The sequence below is a fragment of the Choloepus didactylus genome, chromosome 7 (genome assembly GCF_015220235.1).
Source record: "Choloepus didactylus isolate mChoDid1 chromosome 7, mChoDid1.pri, whole genome shotgun sequence".
In the NCBI taxonomy this organism is placed as follows: domain Eukaryota; kingdom Metazoa; phylum Chordata; class Mammalia; order Pilosa; family Megalonychidae; genus Choloepus; species Choloepus didactylus.
The window spans coordinates 151,134,172-151,153,111 of NC_051313.1; the positions used below are offsets into that span (position 1 = coordinate 151,134,172).

At 38.7% G+C, this 18,940-nt stretch overlaps 1 protein-coding gene and 1 pseudogene across 1 annotated transcript in view; one reads left to right on the top strand and one right to left on the bottom strand.

Annotated features, from left to right (window-relative positions):
• RIPK1 (receptor interacting serine/threonine kinase 1) overlaps positions 1 to 16,847 on the bottom strand; it is a 66,012-nt gene extending 49,165 nt beyond the window's left edge. Inside the window, exon 1 of the mRNA XM_037843692.1 lies at positions 16,701 to 16,847. The gene's annotated coding sequence lies outside the window, so the exon portion shown is untranslated. The remainder of the gene's footprint in view (positions 1 to 16,700) is intronic.
• LOC119539862 lies at positions 8,755 to 9,929 on the top strand (annotated as a pseudogene).
• Positions 16,848 to 18,940: the final 2,093 nt, after the last annotated feature.

Genomic DNA, 18,940 nt, shown 5'->3' on the forward strand with positions numbered 1-18,940 from the left:
ATGCTGAGAGAATTTGCTAACAAGTGACCTGCCCTACTGCAGTTACTAAAGGGAGCCCTACAGACAGAGAAACAAAGAAAGGACAGAGAGACTTGGAGAAAGGTTGAGTACTAACGAGATTCGGTATGGGTACAATAAAGGATATTAATAGAGAGAGAGGAAAAATAAATATGACAAACGTAAACCAAAGGATAAGATGGCTGATTCAAGAAAAGCCTTCACAGTTATAACATTGAATGTAAATGGATTAAACTCCCCAATTAAAAGATATAGATTCGCAGAATGGATCAAAAAAAATGAACCATCAATATGTTGCATACAAGAGACTCATTTTAGACACAGGGACACAAAGAAATTGAAAGTGAAAGGATGGAAAAAAATATTTCATGCAAGCTACAGCCAAAAGAAAGCAGATGTAGCAATATTAATCTCAGATAAAATAGACTTTAAATGCAGGGATGTTTTGAGAGACAAAGAAGGCCACTACCTACTAATAAAAGTGGCAATTCAACAAGAAGAAATAACAATCATAAATGTCTATGCACCCAGTCAAAGTGCCACAAAATACATGAGAGAAACACTGGCAAAACTAAAGGAAGCAATTGATGTTTCCACAATAATTGTGGGAGACTTCAACACATCACTCTCTCCTACAGATAGATCACCCAGACAGAAGACCAATAAGGAAACTGAAAACCTAAACCATCTGATAAATGAATTAGATTTAACAGACATATACAGAACATTGCATCCCAAATCACCAGGATACACATACTTTTCTAGTGCTCACAGAACTTTCTCCAGAATAGATCATATGCTGGGACATAAAACAAGCCTCAATAAATTTAAAAAGATTGAAATTATTCAAAGCACATTCTCTGACCACAATGGAATACAATTAGAAGTCAATAACCATCAGAGACTTAGAAAATTCACAAATACCTGGAGGTTAAACAACACACTCCTAAACAATCAGTGGGTTAACGAAGAAATAGCAAGAGAAATTGCTAAATATATAGAGACGAATGAAAATGAGAACACAACATACCAAAACCTATGGGATGCAGCAAAAGCAGTGCTAAGGGGGAAATTTATAGCACTAAACGCATATATTAAAAAGGAAGAAAGAGCCAAAATCAAAGAACTAATGGATCAACTGAAGAAGCTAGAAAATGAACAGCAAACCAATCCTAAACCAAGTAGAAGAAAAGAAATAACAAGGAATAAAGCTGAAATAAATGACATAGAGAGCAAAAAAACAATAGAGAGGATGAATATCACCAAAAGTTGGTTCTTTGAGAAGATCAACAACATTGACAAGCCCCTAGCTAGACTGACAAAATCAAAAACAGAGAAGACCCATATAAACAAAATAATGAATGAAAAAGGTGACATAACAGCAGATCCTGAAGAAATTAAAAAAATTATAAGAGGATACTATGAACAACTGTATGGCAACAAACTGGATAATGTAGAGGAAATGGACAATTTCCTGGAAACATATGAACAACCTAGACTGACCAGAGAAGAAATAGAAGACCTCAATCAACCCATCACAAGCAAAGAGATCCAATCAGTCATCAAAAATCTTCCCACAAATAAATGCCCAGGGCCAGATGGCTTCACAGGGGAATTCTACCAAACTTTCCAGAAAGGACTGACACCAATCTTACTCAAACTCTTTCAAAACACTGAAGAAAATGGAACACTACCTAACTCATTTTATGAAGCTAACATCAATCTAATACCAAAACCAGGCAAATATGCTACAAAAAAGGAAAACTACCGGCCAATCTCCCTAATGAATATAGATGCAAAAATCCTCAACAAAATACTTGCAAATTGAATCCAAAGACACATTAAAAAAATCATACACCATGACCAAGTGGGGTTCATTCCAGGCATGCAAGGATGGTTCAACATAAAAAATCAATCAATGTATTACAACACATTAAAAATTTGAAAGGGAAAAATCAAATGATCATCTCAATAGATGCTGAAAAAGCATTTGACAAAATCCAACATCCATTTTTGATAAAAACACTTCAAAAGGTAGGAATTGAAGGAAACTTCCTCAATATGATAAAGAGCATATATGAAAAACCCACAGCCAGCATAGTACTCAATGGTGAGAGACTGAAAGCCTTCCCTCTAAGATCAGGAACAAGACAAGGATGCCCGCTGTCACCACTGTTGTTCAACATTGTGCTGGAAGTGCTAGCCAGGGCAATCCGGCAAGACAAAGAAATAAAAGGCATCCAAATTGGAAAAGAAGAAGTAAAACCGTCATTGTTTGCAGATGATATGATTTTATATCTGGAAAACCCTGGGAAATTGACAATACAGCTACTAGAGCTAATAAACAAATTTAGCAAAGTAGCGGGATACAAGGTTAATGCACATAAGTCAGTAATGTTTCTATATGCTAGAAATGAACAAACTGAAGAGACACTCAAGAAAAAGATACCATTTTCAATAGCAACTAAAAAAATCAAGTACCTAGGAATAAACTTAACCAAAGATGTAAAAGACCTATACAAAGAAAACTACATAACTCTACTAAAAGAAATAGAAGGGGACCTTAAAAGATGGAAAAATATTCCATGTTCATGGATAGGAAGGCTAAATGTCATTAAGATGTCAATTCTACCCAAACTCATCTACAGATTCAATGCAATCCCAATCAAAATTCCAACAACCTACTTTGCAGACCTGGAAAAGCTAGTTATCAAATTTATTTGGAAAGGGAAGATGCCTCGAATTGCTAAAGACACTCTAAAAAAGAAAAACTAAGTGGGAGGACTTACACTCCCTGACTTTGAAGCTTATTATAAAGCCACAGTTGTCAAAACAGCATGGTACTGGCACAAAGATAGAAATATAGATCAATGGAATCGAATTGAGAATTCAGAGATAGACCCTCAGATCTATGGCCGACTGATCTTTGATAAGGCCCCCAAAGTCACTGAACTGAGTCATAATGGTCTTTTCAACAAATGGGGCTGGAAGAGTTGGATATCCATATCCAAAAGAATGAAAGAGGACCCCTACCTCACACCCTACACAAAAATTAACTCAAAATGGACGAAAGATCTCAATATAAAAGAAAGTACCATAAAACTCCTAGAAGATAATGTAGGAAAACATCTTCAAGACCTTGTATTAGGCGGCCACTTCCTAGACTTTACACCCAAAGCACAAGCAACAAAAGAAAAAATAGATAAATGGGAACTCCTCAAGCTTAGAAGCTTCTGCACCTCAAAGGAACTTCTCAAAAAGGTAAAGAGGCAGCCAACTCAATGGGAAAAAATTTTTGGAAACCATGTATCTGACAAAAGACTGATATCTTGCATAGATAAAGAAATCCTACAACTCAATGACAATAGTACAGACAGCCCAATTATAAAATGGGCAAAAGATATGAAAAGACAGTTCTCTGAAGAGGAAATAAAAATGGCCAAGAAACACATGAAAAAACGTTCACCTTCACTAGCTATTAGAGAGATGCAAATTAAGACCACAATGAGATACCATCTAACACCGATTAGAATGGCTGCCATTAAACAAACAGGAAACTACAAATGCTGGAGGGGATGTGGAGAAATTGGAACTCTTATTCATTGTTGGTGGGACTGTATAATGGTTCAGCCACTCTGGAAGTCAGTCTGGCAGTTCCTTAGAAAAGTAGAAATAGAGTTACCATTCAATCCAGCGATTGCACTTCTCAGTATATACCCGGAAGATCGGAAAGCAGTGACACGAACAGATATCTGCACGCCAATGTTCATAGCAGCATTATTCACAATTGCCAAGAGATGGAAACAACCCAAATGTCCTTCAACAGATGAGTGGATAAAAAATAAAATGTGGTATATACACACGATGGAATACTACGCGGCAGTAAGAAGGAACAATCTCATGAAACATATGACAACATGGATGAACCTTGAAGACATAATGCTGAGCGAAATAAGCCAGGCAGAAAAAGAGAAATATTATATGCTACCACTAATGTGAACTTTGAAAAATGTAAAACAAATGGTTTATAATGTCGAATGTAGGGGAACTAGCAATAGAGAGCAATTAAGGAAGGGGGAACAATAATCCAAGAAGAACAGATAAGCTATTTAACATTCCGGGGATGCCCAGGAATGACTATGGTCTGTTAATTTCTGATGGATATAGTAGGAACAAGTTCACAGAAATGTTGCTATATTAGGTAACTCTCTTGGGGTAAAGTAGGAACATGTTGGAAGTTAAGCAGTTATCTTAGGTTAGTTGTCTTTTTCTTACTCCCTTGTTATGGTCTCTTTGAAATTTTCTTTTATTGTATGTTTTTTTTTAATTTTTTTTTTCATACAGTTGATTTAAAAAAAGAGAAAAAGTTAAAACAAACAAACAAAAAAATAACAAGGAAAAAAATATGTAGAGCCCCCTTGAGGAGCCTGTGGAGAGTGCAGGGGTATTGGCCTGCCCCACCTCGATGGTTGCTAACATGACCACAGACATAGGGGACTGGTGGTTTGATGGGTTGGGCCCTCTACCATAGGTTTTACCCTTGGGAAGACGGTTGCTGCAAAGGAGAGGCTAGGCCTCCCTATAATTGTGCCTAAGAGCCTCCTCCCGAGTGCCTCTTTGTTGCTCGGATGTGGCCCTCTCTCTCTAGCTAAGCCAACTTGAAAGGTGAGATCACTGCCCTCCCCGCTACGTGGGATCAGACACCCAGGGGAGTGAATCTCCCGGGCAACGTGGAATATGACTCTCGGGGAGGAATGTAGACCTGGCATCGTGGGACGGAGAACGTCTTCTTGACCATAAAGGGGATGTGAATGGAAATGAAATAAACTTCAGTGGCAGAGAGATTCCAAAAGGAGCCAAGAGGTCACTCTGGTGGGCACTCTTACGCACAATTTAGACAACCCTTTTTAGGTTCTGAAGAGTTGGGGTAGCTGGTGGTGGATACCTGAAACTATCAAACTACAACCCAGAACCCATGAATCTCGAAGACAGTTGTATAAAAATGTAGCTTATGAGGGGTGACAATGGGATCGGGAAAGCCATAAGGACCACACTCCACTATATCTAGTTTATGGATGGATGAGTAGAAAAATAGGGGAAGGAAACAAACAAACAAACAGACAAAGGTACTCAGTGTTCCTTTTGACTTCAATTGCTCTTTTTCACTTTAATTATTATTCTTGTTATTTTTGTGTGTGTGCTAATGAAGGTGTCAGGGATTGATTTAGGTGATGAATGTACAACTACGTAATGGTACTGTGAACAATCGAATGTACGATTTGTTTTGTATGACTGCGTGGTATGTGAATATATCTCAATAAAATGAAGATTAAAAAAAAAAAAAAAAGAAAAGACAGGAGATAGAAGCCTGGAGAAGAGTACAGAAATGAAGAGTATTAATAAGGGTAACTAAAAGGATAAAAAGAAAGAGAAAAATAGATCTGATAAATAAAAGCCAAAGGATAAAATAGTTGAAGTAAATACTGCCTTTACAGTAATAACACTGAATGTGAATGGATTAAACTCCCCATTCAAAAGACAAAGACTGGCAGAATGGATAAAAAATATGATCCATGTGTATGCTATTTACAAGAGACTTCTTTGAGACCCAAAGACAGAAACAGCCTGAAAGTGAAAGGCTGGACAAAGATATTCCATGCAAGCAGTAACCAAAAAAGAGCTGAGGTTGCTATGCTAATATAAGACAAAATAGACTTTAAATCAAAAGCTGTTGTAAGAGTCAAAGAAGGACATTATATATTAATAAAAGGGGGAATTCACCAAGAAGAAATCACAAACATAAATATCTATGCTCCTAAGCAAGGTGCCCCAAAGTATAGGAGACAAACACTGGCATAAATGAAGGGAGTAATAGACATCTCTGCAAGAATATTTGGAGACTTCAATAAACCACTCTTATCAATGGATAAAACATCTAAACAGAGGATCAATAAGGAAACTAAGAACCTACATAATATGATAAATGAACAAGCCCTAACATATATAGAACCTATCACCCCAGAACAGTAGGATATATATTTGTTCTAGTGTTCATGAAACAGTCTCCAGGATAGAACATATGTTGCCTCACAAAACAGGTCTTAATAAATTAAAAAAAACTAAAATTATACAAAGCACTTTCTCTGCCCATAATGGAATGAAGCAGGAAATCAGTAACAGGTGGAGAAGTGGAATATCCACAAATACATGGAAGTTTAACAACACACTTTTAAACATTCAGTGAGTCAAAGAATAAATTGCAAGAGAAATCGATAAACAGCTTGAGACAAATGAAAATGAGAACACAACATATCAAAACTTATGGAATGCAATGAAGGCAGTACTGAGAGGGAAATTCATAGCCCTGAATGCCTGCATTAAAAAGGAAGAAGAAGCTAAAATCAAAGACCTAACTGAATAACTGGAAAAACTGAAGAAAGGACAGAAAACTAATCCCACAGCAATCAGAAGGAAAGAAATAACAAAGATTAGAGCAGAAATAAATGAAATTGAGAACAAAAAATAATAGAGAATAAAACCAAAAGTTGGTTCCTTGAGAGGATCAAAAAATTGACAAACCCATAGCCATACTGACAAAGAAAAAGAGAGAGAAGACGCAAATGAATAAAATCAGAAATGAGTGACAGGTCATTACCACCCCATAGAAATAAAAAAGATCATAAGAGAATACTATGAACAACTGTATGCCAACAAATTAAACAACTTAGATGGAATGGTCAATTTCCTAGAAACACATGATCAACCTAAAGTGACTCTGGAAGAAATAGAAGATCTCAAAAAACCAATCACAAAGAAGGAGATTGAATCGGTCAACAAAACCCTTCAAATAAAGAAAGGCCCTTAACCAGATGGGCTTCACAGGTGAATTCTACCAATCATTCCAGGAAGAAGTTATACCAATCCTGCTCAAGCTCTTCTAAAAAAAATTAAAGAGAAGGGAACAATACCTAAATCATTCTATGAAGCCAACATCACCCTAATACCAAAGCCAGATAAAAATATTACAAGAAAAGGAAATTACAGACCAATCTCTCTAATGAATCTAGATGCAAAAATTTTCAATAAAATACTTGCAAATAGAATGCAAGAGTACATTAAAGGAATTATATACCATGACCAAGTGAGTTTTATTTCAGGTATGTAAGGTTAGTTCAACACAACACAAGAAAACCAATTAATGTAATCTAGTACATTAACACAATGAAGGGGAGAAACCACACAATCATCTCCACTGACGTGAAAAAGGCATTTGACAAAATCCAGCATCCTTTCTTGACGAAAACACTTTGAAAGATAGGAGTAGAAGTAAGCATTCTCAACATGATAAAAAGCATATATGAAAAATGCACAGCTAACATCATACTCAATGGTGAGAGACTGAAAGAATTTAAGATTGGGAACAAGACAAGGATTCCCATTGTCACCACTGTTTTCAACGTTTTGCTAGAAGTTCTAGCTAGCGCAGTTAGGTAAGAAAAAGTAATAAAAGGCAAAGGCATTCAAATCAGAAAGGAAGAAGTTAAACTTTCACTATTAGCAGACAACATTATCCTGTATTTAGAAAGTCCCCAAAACTAGAGCTACTAGAGCTAATAAATGAATTCAACAAAGTGGAGGGATACAAGATCAACTCACAAAAAATCAGTAGTTTCTATATACTTCTAATGAGCTATCTGAGGAGGATATCATGAAAAAAATTTCCATTTACAACAGCAACTGAAACAATCAAATATCTAGGAGAAAACTTTACCAAGGATGTAAAGGACCTATATTCAGAAAATTACAAAACATTGCTAAAAGAAATCAAAGAATATCTAAGTAAATGTAAGGACATTCTACATTCATGGATTGGAAGGCTACATGTCATCAAGATGTCAATTTTACCCAAACTGATTTACAGATTCAACCCAATCCCAATCAAAATTCCAACAGCCTACTCTGCAGAAATCAAAAAGCCAATTAACAAAATTTTTTGGAAGGGTAAGGGGCCCTGAATAACCAGAAAAATCTTGTCAAAGAAGAATGAAGTTGGAAGACTCACACTTCCTGGCTTTAAAGCATATTACAAAGGTACAGTGGTCAAAATAGCATGGTACTGGCATAAATATGGACATATCAATCAATGGAATCAGCTTTAGAGTTCAGCAAATAGACCCTCAGATCTATGGTCAATTAGATTTTTGACAAGGCTCCCAAGTCCACTCAACTAGGATAGAAGAGTCTCTTCAAAAAATGGCACTTGGAGAACTGGATATCCATATCCAAAAGAATGAAAGAGGATCCCTATCTCATACCTTACACAAAAATTAACTCAAAACCAATCAACGATCCTAAATATAAGAGCCGGGACCATTAAACTCCTAGAAGAATATGTAGGGAAGCATCTTCAAGATCTTTGTGGTAGGTGGTGGTTTCTTAGACTACATCCAAAGCACAAGCAATGAAATAAAAAAAATAGATAAATAGGACCTCCTCAAAATTGAAAACTTTTGTGCTTCAAAGGATTTTGTCAAGAAGATGAAGAGGTAGGGTACTCAATGAGAGAAAATATTTGGAAACCACACATCTGATAAGGGTTTAATATTCATAATATATAAAGAAATCCTACAACTCAACAATATAAAGACAATCCAATTTAAAAATGGGCAAAAAGCCCCAGTCTCTCTGCTCAGCGTTGGCTGTTGGTCAAGTTGTCTTCTTTTCCAGATTCCAGAACTCGAATTCCCTACCATGTCGTCTGAAGAAGGAAAACTCTTCGTGTGAGGGCTCAACTTCAACACCGACAGCAGGCATTGGAAGACCACTTCAGCAGCTTCGGGCCTATCTCTGAAGTGGTTGTCGTCAAGGACCGGGAGACTCAGCGGTCCCGAGGTTTTGGCTTCATCACTTTCACCAATCCAGAGCATGCCTCAGATGCCATGCAAGCCATAAATGGAGAGTCCCTGGATGGCCGCCAGATCCGTGTGGACCATGCGGGCAAGTCAGCCCGGGAAACCAGAGGGGGTGCCTTTGGGGGTCATGGGCGTGGTCGCAGCTACTCTAGAGGTGGTGGGGACCAGGGATATGGGAGCAGCCGGTATGATAGTCGGCCTGGAGGATATGGATATGGATATGGAAGGTCCAGAGACTATGGTGGCAGAAACCAGGGTGGTTATGACCGCTACTCTGGAGGGAATTACAGAGATAATTACGACAACTGAGATGAGGTATACACACATAATAATGTAGGTGAGACTTGTATATTCTTGCCACTGAGCAGGTGTTTGTTAGTCCAGCCCTGTCACCATTTTTTCTTCATGCTAGTCTACTGAGCATTTTCACTGCCCTCACATTTATTACCCAGCCAGCCCACTTAACTTCATTCCTAGGCCTCTGGCCTCCCTTGCTCTCTCAGATGCATGTCAGGGCTGGTCTGCTTGGGACTGGGGAGGAGGTGCTGTCTCCCCTGTAATCCTGTACTGCTTGACATGGAGAAGGTGAAGGGAAGGTCTGTCTTATATAGCCTTTTGCATTTTATCAACCCTGGGAGGTGAGCATGTTGTCAGCCTGTTCTTTCCTGACATCACAATTCTCCCCATTCTTACTATTCTCAGATACACAAGGAATAAAAATTCTTCTGATCCAGCATCGTCTTTCCAAATGGCTATATTTATAAGATTTTTGGAGCTGCACTGAAACATCTTTGTTTTATAGTACATCAACTTCTATTTTTGAATTGAGCTCCCAGGGTAGCTTCTCACAGACCTTTTAGAAAGCTCCATGTGTTTCCAATTTTTTTTCCCTCCATTTACAAATTCTGGGACATTGTAAAGTCTGGGTATTTTTCTTTTACTAGTTTTTTAGTTTGGGCTCTCAGGATTAATGGTTCTGGCAAAAAAAAAAAAAAAAAAGGTTTGGTCAGAATTATTATTATTTTTAAATTAACATGCATCTAGGGACATTTAAAAAATTTGTACACAATGTTTTCTTACCACAGTTAGGAAGCAATTTCCGAACATACCTACAAGAAATCTCCATCAAGAACATGATTGCTAAGAGGTGTTTTTTTACTCTACATTATGAGACTACCAACCTGATTATATAGAAGAACTTTAAAATGTTTGTGAATGTCATCTTTTTAATACTGGAAGAAAGAAATATTCTGTTGTGTTTCATATAGTGTTTAGGATGTCCTTCATGGAGCTGATTAAAAAGATGCAATTTGAAAACAAACAAACAAAAAAAAAAACAAAAAAAAATGGGCAAAAAAAAACAGTAATAGACATTTCTCCAAAGAGGACATAAAAATGGCTAAAAAGAACATGAAAAGATGCTCAGCTTCACTAGCTTTTAGGGAAATGCAAATCAAGACCACAATGATATATCATTTCATACCCACTAGAATGGTCACTACTGAACAAACAGGAAACTACAGGTGATGGAGAGGATGTGGAGAAATAGGAACACTTATTCACTGCTAGTGGGAATGTAAAATAGTACAGTCACTGTGGAAAACAGTTTGGTGGTTCCTCAGGAAACTAAATATATGATCCAGCAACCCCCTACTAGGTATAGACTCAGTAACTGAAAGCATAGATATGAACAGGTATTTGCACACCAATGTTCATAGCGGATTTATTTACAATTGCCAAAAGATGGAAGCAACCCAAGTGTCCATCAACTGATGAATGGATAAACAAAATGTGGAATATACATACGATGGAATATTATGCAGCTGTAAGAAGGAATAAAGTCCTGGTACATGCAACAACATGGAAGAATCTAAAGGATGTTACGTTCAGTGAAATAAGCCAGAAATAAAAGGACAAATATGGTATGATCTCACTAATATGAACTAACTATAATGAGCAAACGCATGGAGTTATTATCTAGAATATAGTTTACCAGAAGATAGAATGAGGAGAGAATAGGAAACTGACGCTAACTCCACGCAGAATTTTTTAATAAGGTTGGTTGTAAACGTTTGAAAATGAATAGAAGTGATGGTAGTGTACGTAAATAACAGCGCTGAATCATATCTGTGATTGTGGTTGAAAGAGGAAGTTTAGGGTCATTTGTATTACTAGAAGGAAAGCTAGAGGATGAAACAAGGGACTGAAACACAGTGATCCCTGTTGTGGATGATGACTGTGGTTAATAGTATAAATATAAGAATGTTCTTACATGACCTAGAACAAATGTACGTCAGAACTACAAGGTATTAATAATAGGGTGGTATATGGGGAAAATGCACCCAGTGCAAACTATGGTCTATAGTTAGTAATATTTTAATAATTTTCCATCAATTGTAACAAAGGTACTACACGGAAGATAGGTAGCAATAATGGGAGCAGAGCTAAAAGAGGCATGAGGTTTTTCTTTTTGGAGCTATGAAAATATTCTAAATGACAGTGTAAGCACAGCTCTGTGATTATACTGAGAGCCATGATTAAACACTTTATATGGATTTTATGGATGTGAATAAAATTAAATTGCAAAAAAATATATATGTATCTAACAACAGAGCTCAAAATACGTGACGCAAACACTGACATCTCTGAAGGGAGAAATACAAGAATAGTGGGAGATGTCAATATACCTCTCCCAATGGTGGGCAGATCATCTAGACAGAAGAGCAATAAGGAAATAGAAGACTTCAAAATACTATAAGCCAATTAACTCCAACAGACATATGTAGAGCACTTTATTCAACAACATCAGAAAACACATTTTCTTCAAGTACCCACAGATCGTTCTATAAGACAGACAACATATGAGGTCACAAAACAAGTCTCAATAAATTTAAAATGACTGAAATCATGCAAAATATATTCTTTACCCACAATGTAATGAAACTAGAAATCAATAACAGAGGGAGAACTGGAAAATTCACACATATGTAGAAACTAAACAACACTCCAACAAGCAATGGGTCAAAGAAGAAGTCACAAGGAAAATTAGGAAATATTTTGAGATGAATGAAATTATAGATACGCACAACATACAAAAACTTAAGGGATACAGCAAAGGCATTGCTGAGATGGAAATTTATACCTCTAAATGCTTAAATGAAAACAGGAAGAAAGATCTCAATCCAGTAACCTAACTTCATACTTGGAATAATTAGATAAAGAAGAGCAAACCAAATCCACAGTGAGCAGAAGGAAAGAAATAATAAAGATTAGAGCAGAGCTAAATGCAATAGAAAATGAGAAAAAAATAGAGTCAACAAAACCAAAAATTGGTATTCTGAAAAGATCAAGAAAACTGACAAACTTTTAGCTATTACGACAAAGAAAAGAGTACACAAATTACAAAAACCAGAAATGAAATGGGGACATTATTACCAATCTTAGAGAAACAGAAAGGATTATAAGAAGATTCTATGCAGAACTGTACACAAATTAAATGACCTACATGAAATGGACAAATTCTTAGAAATACATTAATAACACAAACTGACTCATGAAGAAACAGAACATCCCAACAGACCAATACCAAACAAAGAAATTGAATCAGTGTTGTGGTTTGAATCTGTTATGTACCCCTTAAAAGACTATGTTCTTTACTCTACTCTTGTGGGGGGCAGACCTATTGTGGGTGAAATTTTTTGATTAGGTTGTTTCCATGGAAATGTGACCTACCCAGGTGTGGGTGGGATCTTTTGATTAGATTATATCCATGGAGAAGTGACCCCACCCACTCAAGGTGGGTCTTATTTAGTTTATCAGAGTCCATAAGAAAGCTCAGGGAGAAAGAGAACTCAGAGTCGACAAAGACCCAGACGCTTGGAGATACAGACAGACAGATGTTTGGAAATGCTAAGCTAGAGATGAAGCCCAGGGTTTGCCCTGGAGAAGCGAAGCAAGAACCCACAGACTTCTAAAGAGAAAGCCACTGGAATCAGAAGCTGAAAGCAATGCAACCCAGGATCAAAGGACCAGCAGACGCCAGCCACGTGCCTTCCCAGCTGACAGGCATTCCAGATGCCATGGGCCTTTCTTTGGTGAAGGTATCCTCTTGTTGATGCCTTAGTTTGGACACTTTTATGGCCTTAGAACTGCAAATTTGTAACCTAATAAATCCCCTTTATAAAAGCAAATCCATTTCTTATATTTTGCCTAACAGCAGCTTTAGCAAAATGAACAGTTAGTTACATAGGTGAAAATCCTTGTTCTTGGGAAATGAACATGGAAATATTATATGTTTGTGAAGCATAATCTATACAGCCCACTCTCAAATGTTTAGCAAGATAGATGGAGTGAAAGAATGATATAACAAATGTGATGAATGAATGTTAAAAGCTGATAACAGTGGGCCTCTTGTCAGGAGTATATTGAGGCTCTCTGCATTATTTTTATACTATATTTGCAAATTTCCTGTAAGTTTGAAATTATTACAAACTCAAAAGTTAAAAAAATACAGGCTATATTAAACAAATCATAGCACATTCATAAGATGGAATATTATATAGCCTTTCAAAATTGTTTTAAAAGAATAAGTCTAAAAATATAATAAATATGTGCTTTTTTCCATACACACACACACACAGAGAGAGAGAGAGGTACAGAAAATAAACACATAAGGAAAAACACCAAAATGTTAACAAGGATTATATCTGGATGGTTGGATGATTTTCATTTTCTTTTTTGCACTTGCACTACAATTTCCAAATCTCCTACAATAAACACAAATTACATTTATAATAGAAAAATTATTTTTAAAAAGGAATTAACTCCTTGATGTAGTCCTTTACTCCAAGGAATCAAATCAGAGATGCTGATAAAGATTATATGCAAGGATGTTCCTGAAAACATCACATAGAATTGCAACAACACATAAAAACAATCTATATGCACCGAGGAGAGCTGGTTCAATAAATTGAGCCTGTTGATACTCCGAAATATATCTAGCAGCTTTTAAAAACAATGCTGTATATGAATATTTAATAACTTAAAATACGCTCACAGAGAAAAGAAACAGGAAGGAATTGCAGTCAGCCTCTGAAAATTGCCCATCTGGGTCAAGGAATTCAACTTTATGAGGAGTTTTATTTGGAATCTCTATTGGGTATCAGCCTGGGCTGTGTCTCCTTAAATCTGTCAAAACCAACCAGGGCTCCGGTGGGTCCCATAAGGATGGCAGAGCTCAGGGAAGGAGGGGAAGCTTCCCAGTGGCCCCTGTCACTTTGTGAAGCCGGCTCCTAAACCCATAAATTCTCCTTACACTGGCTATTACTTTCCTCTTGTCTTAATCTTGTGCATCTTTTGCATGGTTTCCAATGATTTCTTTTGTTTTCACTCCCCACCCCCACCCCGTCCCTCTTTGCCCCCATTAATAATTCACTTTTGTAAGCACTGTGTGTCTTAGAAAGGCCTTGTGAATTAGTTTAATGAGGGATTCCCAAAAGCCACAAAAACACTAATGTAGGCAGGTAGCAAACCCTCTTAGGAAGCAATGTTACAAAGTAATTAAGAAAGGCACACAAGCTTGTTACATTATGTTATTATAACTCATTTCAACTTATGTGTAATGGTGTCCATTTGTAATGGAATTTGTTAATGATTTTGCATAAATGGCTGTGAATTCAGGCACTCGGAGGCAAGTTTTTTCCAGAGAAATTAATGGGAAACTCCAAAAAAAAAATCACATATTACCTCCTAAGGCAGGACAAGTCTCTATAACAAAATATTCATATTACTTTTCACTAGTAGGCCTATTCTTTTAACCTAATTAATTCTTTCTCCATTTTTCAATGATGACCATATATAAGAATGTGACAGACAATTCTGGTCACTTACCTGCCTGCCATTGTCCTCCCCCCTTCCTTCCTAACAGAACCCTGATTTACTCATACACCCCAATGTGATCAAAGAGCTTCTCCCAGATTATGTGATATAAAAACCTCAGGCTTTGCCCCAGGTGAATAAGAACTCTAAGCAAGAAGAAGACAAATGAGGAGCAAGAGGCAATGAGACTGAAATCCAGTTTAACAAAGCATCGCGGTATAGGGTTGAAATCCAGTTTAACAAAGCATCGTCATAGACATCATACAAGTTATCCCATTATGACCCCGGGAAAGTTAAGTCTTACCAATTCTCAATTTACAAATGAAGAAGCTGAGATTTGTAGTTAAATGATTTGCCCAAAGTGGCAAATTCTGGAATTGAATTCATCCTTTCACTCAAACTTCCACTCTCTGTCCTGCTAACATGCCACTTCTCTGGAGTGCAAACAATAATCTGTCCTTGGAAAATTCCAGATGCAAAGACCCAATGTGACAGCCTTGCTCAGCTATATTAAATGAGTATGCTACAGGTGGAAGCATGAGGCACATATGGCCTAAATATTAAAAACACGTGAAAATCTGTGGATCAAAATCAATATTCTACAGGTTTATATAGTCAATCTTGTTTGCCAGAATATAATATCCAACCAAGGCCTAGGAAGCTACATATTGTTTCCAAATTCCCAGATCACACTAGTGATATCAAAATGTTATGGATTAGAAAACACCAAATAGTGGCTCGCCCAGTTAGAAAGTTATTATTTGGGGAATTTTTCTTAACAATCATACTCCTGAAAATACAACATATCTCTGGAGTTCAATATAGTGCAGACAGAGGCAAATTAAAGTTAAAAGTAATCATTATGGTTATCAGTCATGATAATGATGATTCACACCAGATTTCATTTTAAACAAGCCCAGTCTTCACTTTTTGTGTACAGAACAGCCTCAGTCTCTCACATTTCTAAATCGACAATTTCTTCCCTACTCACACCTCGCCCGCAGTTACATTACGTTGACTCCGTGCCTTGGTTTCTCCAAGCTTAAATCAGGGAAGAATTTATAGTAATCTCAAGACGGGGACTTCTCCCAGCCTTGTCTGCCCAAGATAAACAAGAGTTCTGAGCAAGGTGGAGACAAGTGATGAGTAAGAGACGAGACTATGAACAAAAATGGTTAGGAGAGCGTGGTTAGCCTTCTACTGTGCGAACCCCGTCGCGCTTCATAAAAGCGCATGCCCCGGACGACCCAAGAGGCCCCCGACTTGGACATTCGCCCTTTCGTCACTGTACTGCGGACCGCTCCCCACCCATTTGCCCGCTCACGTCGAGGAATATGCGTCTAAGAGTACACAGATTCCCCGTGTCGCTGCAACCGGCACAAGCGCGCAGAACAGAACCCCGCCTGCCAGCCAGTAATCTCTGTAAACCTATTGGGGCCAGATCGGGCCCCGCTTTTCCTCAATGATAGATACTGCAATAAACACACACACACACACACACACACACACACACACACACACACACACACACAAAATCCATCACTCCCACCCCGACAACGACACAGCATCGTGGCTGGGAGCGCTGGCGTCCAGCCTGGGCAGCCCGCGAACTCCGGGATGCGGAAGCTCGTCCTCCGCGACGGGCGCCGTGCGCGGCCTCGGGCGCGCGTCCGGGGCGCAGACGCTCCACGCTCAAACTTACTTTCGCTTCCGCGGCCATCAGGCCCTGCCGGGCCGGGGCGGGGTTGGTGGGGGAGAGTGAGGGAGGAAGCCCCGACAGAGGGGTCTCCCGAGCTAGGGGTGGGAGAGCACAGAGGTTGGGAGAGACCCGCCCGGCGCTGGCCGCCCGGCGCGCTGATCCCGCGCAGCCCCGCGCCCGCCCGGCTCGCTCACCGCGCTCAGCCCCGCCGTCCACGGTGTCCAGCTCCCTTGGCCCTGTCCACGGCAGTCCCCGGGGGTCCACGGCGTCCAGCTCCCTCGGCCCCGGCGTCCCCGCGTCCTCGGCGCCCAGCCCCGCTCTTCGCGGCCGTGACAGCAGCAGATCCAGGACCGCGGAGGGCGTGGACGGCTGCTGCCCCACCTCCTGCTCCTCCTCCGGGAGCTCTATCCCGGAAGCTAGGCGCGTCGCGCCCGCCTGGCTCGCGGGGACCTGACGGTGTTGGGACAGCTGGAGTCGCGGGTTGGGGTAGGGGGGTTGTCCAAAAAACTTCGCGAACCCCAAGACCCCTTCCACCGCCCGTGGGCTTTACCTCCGCCCTTCTCAGATCGGCCAGATTAAAACTCCCCGAGCAGCCCTCTCCCTTTAATTTCAGGAGGCCAGAGTTTCTGTCAGCTACAGGATCGCGTTTATCCTGCCTTTTGAAGCGGGTAGAAAGACAAAAAGAAAGAGTTTGCAGGTCCTGGAACACCTCCCCCCCCCCCCCCCCCACCTCGGGAGAGGAGGCGGGCGCGGGCGAGTGCCAGGTTCCGCGGTGGAGCGCGCCGCAACCTTGGCGCGCACTGGCCAGCTCCCAGCATCTGGAAAGCCAGGCAATGAAATCCATTCTGCAGGGGAATAAATGAGGTGTTTCTTCTGCAGCCCTGTAAAATGGGGAGTCCTTGTTCTAATGTTATATTAAAAAGCAAGTATACATATACGCTAACAATAAATTTTAAAAAAAAATTCATGGAACTATGCTACACAGTGAACCCTAAGTTAAACCATGAACTTTAGTTAATAGTACAGTTTTTTAAAATGTGGTATCATTAATTGTAACAAACGTTCCACATCAATGCAAGGTAGCGGTGGTGGTGGGGTGGTGTATGGGAATCCTGTATTTTATGCGTGATCTGCAAACCCACAACTTCTCTAATAATATATATAGAGAGAGTGCAAAAAAAAAAAAAAATATATATATATATATATATATATATATATAGCAAGTATAAAGTTGTATGCACACCATATTGTAATTACATATTGTAAAAATGTATATCCGTTAGGAACAAGTTTGCAGAAATGTAGTTATTTTAGGATATTTGTTTTTCTTATGCCTTTGTTGGGTTATAGTCTATTTTCTTGGGGTATGGTAGGAACATGTTGGAAGCAACGTAGTTAGGTTAGGTTATTTGTTTTTTCTTATTCCTTTGTTATGGTTTTGTTTGAAATGTTGTTTTTTATTGTTTTTTAATTTTTTGATGAAGTTAAAAAAACAATGAATGAGTGTGAAAAAAAATGAACAATGGGGGGATGAGGGGAATGGAATATTTTGGGGTTCTTTTTTATTCTAATTTTTATTTTATTTTTCTGAATAATGAAAGTGTTCAAAGATTGTGGTGATCAATGCACAGCTATGAACGACTGATTGTACTTTGAAGGATTGTATGTTATATGAATATATCTCAATAAAATTGCACTTTAAAAAATGTATATCCAGGTGTTAAAAAGTGGAAGGGGCACCTATTCATGAGATGAACATTTTTGACCACCTACTGTGTGCCAAGCAGGCTCTAGGTACAAGAGTATCTGGTGGTTCATACCAGTGATACAAAAAATATATTTACTTATTGAATGAATGAAGAGCAAGGTCATTCAGTAAATGTTTACTGAGCACCTGTTCTAGGCACAGAAGAAGCAGTTATGAATAAATCTGACCAAAGTCTACACCCTCCTGGAGCTTATATTCTAGTGGAAAAGACAAAAAAGAAACAAGATAAATAAGCAAGCTGTGCAATTATGTTAGAGAAGTGGGGGGAGAGCCCCACCTATTCTGGTTTGCTAAAGCTGCTTTTATGCAAAATGCCAGAAATGGATTGGCTTTTTAAAAAAAAATTCAGTTTTATTGAGATATATTCACATACCACATAGTCATCCATGGTGTACAATCAACTGTTCACAGTACCATCCTATAGTTGTGAATTCATCACCCCAATCAATTTTTGAACATTTTCCTTAAACCAGAAAGAAAAAAAATAAGAATAAAAAAGTAAAAAAGAACACCCAAATCATCCCCCCCGTTGCCCCCTATTTTTCATTTAGTTTTTGTCCCCACTTTTCTACTCATCCATCCATACACTGGATAAAGGGAGTGTGAGCCACAAGGCTTTCATAATCACACCGTCATCCCATATAAGCTACATAGTTATACAATCAT